This window comes from Octopus bimaculoides, chromosome 6 (genome assembly GCF_046866305.1).
Source record: "Octopus bimaculoides isolate indiv1 chromosome 6, ASM4686630v1, whole genome shotgun sequence".
In the NCBI taxonomy this organism is placed as follows: Eukaryota; Metazoa; Mollusca; class Cephalopoda; order Octopoda; family Octopodidae; genus Octopus; species Octopus bimaculoides.
In genome coordinates this window covers 50,669,097-50,676,596 of record NC_142933.1, presented here as the reverse complement: position 1 = coordinate 50,676,596, position 7,500 = coordinate 50,669,097, and positions in this window count along the sequence as shown.

Genomic DNA, 7,500 nt, shown 5'->3' with positions numbered 1-7,500 from the left:
TATGTATGCGTTATTAGGTTCTGTATGTATCAACATTACCGAAGAAGATGTACTACTAGCTATACATGAAGTGGACACAAACTCAACTGCTGGCCCTGATGGTTTCCCAGCAATCCTCCTTAAATCGTGTAAGCATGCCCTGGCAAAACCCCTCCAGATCCTCTTCCGGAGCTTTCTCGCAAACGGAAGACTGCCAAGCAAGCTGAAGGAGGGAATAATATGCCCAATCCATAAAGGGGGAAGCAGAGCAGATGCCAAAAACTATAGGCCTATCTCTCTGACTTCACACATCAGCAAAGTCATGGAAAGGATAATCAGAGGAAAACTGATCGCATTCCTTGAAGAAAATAAATTGCTGAGTGATACCCAACATGGCTTTCGACCAGGTAGGAGCTGCCTGAGCCAGCTCTTACAACATTACGACTGGGTGTTGAAGCAGTTACTCAACAACTCAAATGTGGACGTAATATACCTTGATTTTGCAAAAGCTTTTGACAAAGTGGATCATGGTGTGATATACCACAAACTGCGTGATCTTGGCATAGCTGGAAAACTTGGAGAGTGGTTACATGACTTTCTGAAAGATAGAAGTCAGGCAGTAGTGGCTAATGGAACCACCTCTATGAAAACACAAATAATGAGCGGTGTTCCACAGGGCACTGTCTTGGGACCATTGCTTTTTATAGTCGCTCTCTCAGATATGCCTTCAAGTGCCCGGATAGCCACTCTTGCAAGCTACGCAGACGATACAAAAGTCTCGCAGAAAATACAGAACTCCAGTGATGTTGCACACCTGCAGCAGGAATTGGACTCAGTTTACAGATGGGCTGAGGACAATAATATGCAGTTTAATGCTGAAAAATTCCAAGCCCTGCGCTACCAACGTCCAAAACTGAATATGAAACTTACAGAGTACACTGGTCCACAGGGAATTTCAATCCCAGAGCCTAAATCAGTGAGAGACCTGGGTATCGACATGAGTGATGATACCTCTTTCCAAGTGCACATTACCAGAATGCAAGGGCCCGGGAACAGGGGGTGCAGCGGGTGCACCTGCACCCCCTAGAATTTTCAGGGGGTGCAAGATCAAAATTTTCACCCCCTACATAATCTTACCAGTTTCAGAAAAAAAGTGTCTAAAATCTGTCGGTATAAAATGTTTATTTCGATCGTTTCAAAACAAAGAAAAAATAAATAAATAAAAGTGATGAAGCTGGCATAAAATTCCCTAGGGAGTTTAGGACCACTAATTTCTGAAGGAAAGTAGCGTCAAAATACAAAAAAATAAGTGACAATAACAACAGTAGCAGCAACAATAACAACAACAAAACCAGCATGTATGGTTAATTTTGAATATATAGCATTACTTGAATTCTTGAAGACAGCTCCCACCCAGTTTCTGTCTGTCAATTCTTCTCTCCATCTTTCAGAACCACTCCCAAATTCTTTGTAATTGGTGTTGCTAAAGACTTAAAACACGGTTGAATGGATTCGACCGTTTGACCCCAGTCTAAAAATAAAACCCCTTCAAAATTCTTTCAATACAAAACGACCATTTAATACTCCATACCATTATTTGCTTGACCACTGCCTGGGTAAGTGCCTTTTTTTTCAACTCCAACCTGATTCACCTTTTCAATAAATCTTTACTTTCCTTTTGTCTTTATTCCTCTCTATCTGCTTGAGTTCCTTAGGAAATAGTTTCCTTTTTGCGTTACTACTAACACATCGTATCTCAAAGACGTAGTTTAGGCAGAATACCTTATATATTGACGGCTTTCATTTTTTATCTTGCCTTAATTCTGTCATATTATTAATCAAAAGTCTTCCTGCGTATATATAAAATAGTATCTGTGTTATGTGTTTCCGATACTGTCCGGCTTTTTCGTTTTATATAGAAAACGTTGATTTAATTAGTTTGATAAGTGCCTCTGCACGAAACTCTCGAACCTTCAGTCACTATGTAACTTTCTCCGATCAATAAATCTATACTTATTGAGACTGACTCAACATAAGTTCTATTTTTCATGTTTGAACCACTACGCCTCTGATAAGAACCCAATAATGTTTGAAAATCGATTAAGGTTGTTCATCTTTTTTTCAATCTACGGAGAAATGGCTAAATTTGCCCTCTTTATAAATACACGTTATATATATATATATATATATATATAGAGACCACGATAATCGGCTCGGGATTCTCCCCAATGACTTTACTAAGGTCACGCGGGGCCCCAATTCGCCGTGAAACCATTTGGTAGCTGGTATCGTTACGAGGTCTATTTATATTTACCCACTTCTCTACCTGTAAAGTAAGCTCTCCTCCAGTTATATGGTTTTACCGTATATTATCATATATATATGTGTGTGTGTGTGTGTGTGTGTGTGTGTGTATATATATATATATAGTGAAAGAGAGAGAGGTAGGTAGGTAGGTACATATGCAAGCACACATACACGCACGCATATATATACGAATGTATGTATTTGTGTGTCTGAATGTCACCCCACCATCGCCTGATAACTAATGTGGATGCGATTATGCCCCTGTAACTTGGCGGTTCGAAAAAAGAGGTGATAGAATTAATACGAGGCTTCCAAAGAATAATTCCTGGCGTTGATTTGTTCAAATAAAAGACGGTGCTCTAGTATAGCCTATCGTTTTTTGAAGCATATTGGATGGGACGTCATGTTGCTAGTTTTGCCAATAAAAACACAAGCACTATTTATTTGATGTTCACTATTTGTTTTTCAGGTTTTTGTTCGACCAGAGTTCTTTTGTTACAATTCAGTGGCCTTATACGTGGTTCTATACTTATTTTTTCTTTCTTGTGTCTGCCCTTTTTAATCATCTGCCATGTTGTATTCAACAGAAATTCAAAATCTTATGGGAAACTTCGTAAATCTTGCAAGGGAACTTGCTGAAGAATGCAGTGCAGAAGTAAGCCAGTGGTTTAAGCGTCGGAACAATTTCCTCTCTGATACAACTCAAAATGAAATTTTAGAGGCATATGCTCATAACATTTTACATGAGATCAAAATAAAAGTAGAAAATTCCAGGTTTATTGGCATTATATGTGATGGTACCACTAATTTCTCTGGCATGGAACAAGTATCAATCACTGTCCGGTACGTTTCTGAAGACCTGAATGTCAATGAGGATTTTCTAGGTTTTATAATCCCCGTGACTGCTCTTCGAAGACACTGACTAAGATTTTTCTAGATATTTTTTGTCGCCTAAACATTTCACTTGACTCAAAGCTATGCTGTTTTTCATTTGATGGTGCAAGTACCATGAGTGGAAACATTTCAGGTGTACAAATGCGATTGAAAAATTTGTTCCCAGGTACATATTTTGTACACTGTGGAAACCACTCTCTAGACCTTGTCCTCCAAGAAGTTGGTTCTAAGTTTACCTTTGTAGCTGATGCACTGAACTTTGTTCATCAACACGCCATTTTTGTAAAAGTCATCAAAAAGAAAAGCACAATGGACAAATCTTTGTGGTGAGAATGTCATCATGTTGCAAGCAGTATGTCCAACTTGGTGGTGCATTAGAGCAACAGCACTGAAACGAGCAGAAAACAGTTATAAGAATATTCAAAATTTTTGCTTGACCTTCTTAATGACTCATCGTTAAGAGCAACAACAAAGGCTACTGTTAAAGGGCTGCTAAAACAATCTGGCAAAGCTTCCACTTTGTTCGGCATTAAAATCGCTGGGGATATATTTGGGGTATGTGAGCCAGTGGCACGTAGCTTACAGCGTCCAGGCACGACAGCTGGTGATTGCTTGAAATTGATTGAAAAGTTGAAAATCTCTCTTTCAAAAGTGAGAAGTGAGAAGGTTTTTGAAAAATATTTTGATGAAGTATCCTCTTCTGACTTTGTGAAAATACCCAACATTTCGCGATCTAAAAATACATCACTGCACTTTAGGTACACAACAACTACTGAAGAAGTTGCTCTTTCTGTCACCGATGACTGACGTCGGCAATTTTTCTTTATAGTGGCTGTCATCGAAAATGAATTGACTCACCGGTTTCAGCTACAGGGAATACGTGTATGCTCTGAGCTAGTGGAGTTGCTGTTGTCAGCAGTCAATTGTGGAGTATTTAACTTTGAAAATGCACATCTACCTGCTTCTTTTGATTTGCTCTTACTGTCATCTCAAATCAAACTTCTTGCTAGCCTATGGACGGAAAGGGAAAATTTGCCTAAATTATTTAATGACATAGTTGATAAATGGAGAGTGTTTGATGCTATTTTTCGTTCTAGTATGCTACAAGTGTTGGCGTTAATGCAGCTTGTCTTGTCTTCACCTGTATCTGTTGCATCAAGCAAAAGAACGTTCAGTGCACTTCGCCGTTTGAAGACCTGGCTCCGTACCACAATGACACAACACCGTCTTACACATACGATGAAAACACTTTGCACATCCTCATGAAACCTTTCATTAACAAAACGTGTGAGCGTAGGAAATCTTTTTGAATATGTTGATACAGTTTTTTTCATATACGTGTGTATTATGGAGTGATGCAAAAACTCGGCTTACTTCCATTTTAACACTTCTTATAGCTTCATTATTTCTTGGTAAACTGACATTTGAATGTTCAGAGAAAACTTCAAAAGTAACTATTAGTGGCTTCTCTTCAAGATGAACAAAATTTGGCATCATGCTGTTATCAAGTACCTGTAGAAAAAGGATTTAGTCCCCAAGGACATGTTGATATATCGGAGGATGATGCTCCAGTTTTATCAACAGTGCAAAGCTGATTAACTGATTTAAGCAGAGATAATTTTGAGAAGACTAATGATCTGAACAGTCTGCAACTGCTTCCACTGGAGAAAAAATATAAATTGCTAATGTTATTAGCATATCACCTGTGAGGGCTGAGAATATTCTACACAATAAATTTGGCATGATGAAAGTTTCTGCTTGGTGGGTGTTGCTTCTTCTGACACCTGATTAAAAGGGCACCAGGCTGATCACATTTCGATAATATCTGACATTGCTTGAGGCAAATCCAGTTTCCTTAAATGTGTTGGGTTTATCATTTTGAGTTAGAGAATAAGAGATAATCTAACAGTGGAGACACTCTTCAACACTTACTCTAAAGAAGGTCATCAAGACTGTTTAATCTGCAGGGAAGGTGATGGCCTCAGTATTTTGGATTGCAAAAAGCATCGTGTTTATTGACTACTTTCAAAGGCTCTCACCATCAATGGAGGGTGCTGTACTGTGCCACCTTTCTAAGGCAGTTGCGAAAGGTTATCAAGGCCAAACGCAAGGAAAACTGTCGAGTATGTTGTTCTTTCATCAAAACAAATACTCCAGTGCACAAGTAATTGGTTTCGATGGCTGCTGTGTGTGATTGGCTTTGAACTGCTAAGCCACCCTCCCTACTTTAGTGATTTGACCTCATCTTATTATCTATATCCCCTACATATATATAAAATACTCGGCTTGGAACCAATATCATAGTGATGATGTTTTATCAGCTGTTGAAAACTTGTTTAACTAACAGCATAGCTTCTTTTCCAAAGCAATCGAAGCAATGAATCGCTGAAAGAAGTATGTAGATATCTTTTCTGTTTGATTTTCACTTTTCAATTGCCTCAATTTTATTCCAATTTCAAAATTGTGTATTGTTCACATGAACTAAACCAACAGTATGTTTATCCAACATTTCACAAAACTTTATTAAAAGTTCCATCGTTGAATGTTTTAACATTGTAATGTTGTCACCTTGTATAAAATGCCAGCTTCCACATCCTGTTCTCTGATGGAGGGAAAATTATCAAACTTTAAACCTCTGTTACAGTTTTCCAAAGTTTTTCTGGAATAAGTGAATAGCATCAGATTCAACGGGAAAAATTACACCAATATATCAAATTTGAAAACTTTCGCTTAATTTTAAAATTTCAGAAGGTGAAATCAAGCAGAAAAGATCCTAATATTTAAAAATGAACTTCATTTGGTCACATTCTATGAGAATATATTGGTCAGCCTGTTAACTTTCCAGTCGATCCTCATAATAATAAAAGTTATTATTATTGAACATTTGTTTGTTTTGATACCCAAATTAGAAAACTTCACCTTGTTTGTAAAACTTTTGGGTACTACAGAAGTGTGAACCCGAGTTCTGAGAGTGCGCATGTCACAAATTTGTGCGTGCACGCGCTTTAGTTGTAAGTAGTCGATTTTAGCTCACAAGGCAAATGACGAGATGCGCAGATTCGCGCTACTTGCTGTAAAAGGAGCGGGGTTATCCATGTAATACAAAAAGAAAATTGCAGATAAGTTGAATATAAAAGTGAAAAATAATCATTGAATAGTGAAAAAACATTCATCTCCCCTAACTTTAAACCCTAACTCTAAACCTAACCCCTAACCCTAAACCCTAATCATAATCCCTAACCCTTAATAAAATATGGGAAAAGCTGGAGATAAATGTTTTGAAAACATTCTGAACTATCTTTCAGAATGGTTTACTTTTCAATGAAATATCATTTTGTTATTTTTCATGTTTTTATTCAATTTATCTGCAATTTTCTTCTTGTATTAGATGGTTAACCCACCCTCCATTTACAGCAAGTAGCGAGCGTCTCGTTTTTTACCTGAGTGCTAAATTCGACTACTTACGACTAACGCGTGCGCATGCGCAAATTTGTGACATGCACACTCCCAGAACTTGGATCCACACTTCTCCAGTAGTGCCAAATTTTGGAACTGAGTTTGCACCCCCTAAGCAAATTTTGTTCCCGGGCCACTGCCAGAATGGCAACAAAGTGCAGACGATTGGCTGGATGGATCCTGAGAACATTCAGAACCAGAGATAAGGAAACCATGATGATTCTCTGGAGGACATTCGTCCTCAGCCGCCTGGATTACTGCTCACAGCTGTGGTAACCCACCAGTCTGAAATTAACAGCAGACCTTGAAGCAATCCAGAGGAGATTCACAAAGAAGATTGTCTCTTTGCAACTGCTCAGCTACTGGGAAAGGCTGAAACAGCTAAGACTCTACTCCCTGGAGAGAAGTCGGGAGAGGTATGCAGTAATATACATCTGGAAGATCCTGGAAGGAATTGTGCCAAATTTTGGCATTGAAAACTACACCGATGCCAGAACGGGACGACACTGCATAGTGCCAAAGATCCCAGCAATGCCATCGCGCTTCAGGACCAGTTACTGCAACAGCTTGGGATTCAGGGACCCACAGCTTTTTAATATTCTCCCAAAGAGCCTGAGGAATCTGCACAAAGTAGATGTAGGAGTTTTTAAATCAAAGCTGGACCTCTTCCTATCGAGAGTCCCAGATGAACCTACCTCGCGGCAGGAGGTGCAAATGAGGGTTGCTAAATCAAACTCCATTCTTCACCAAGTGCCACATATTGTAAGAGGCTCCCTGTAATAACAGTGTAGCAACACGGTGGTGCATCAGCATGGCCGCAGCTCTAAGCTGAAACTTAAAAATATATATATATATATATATATA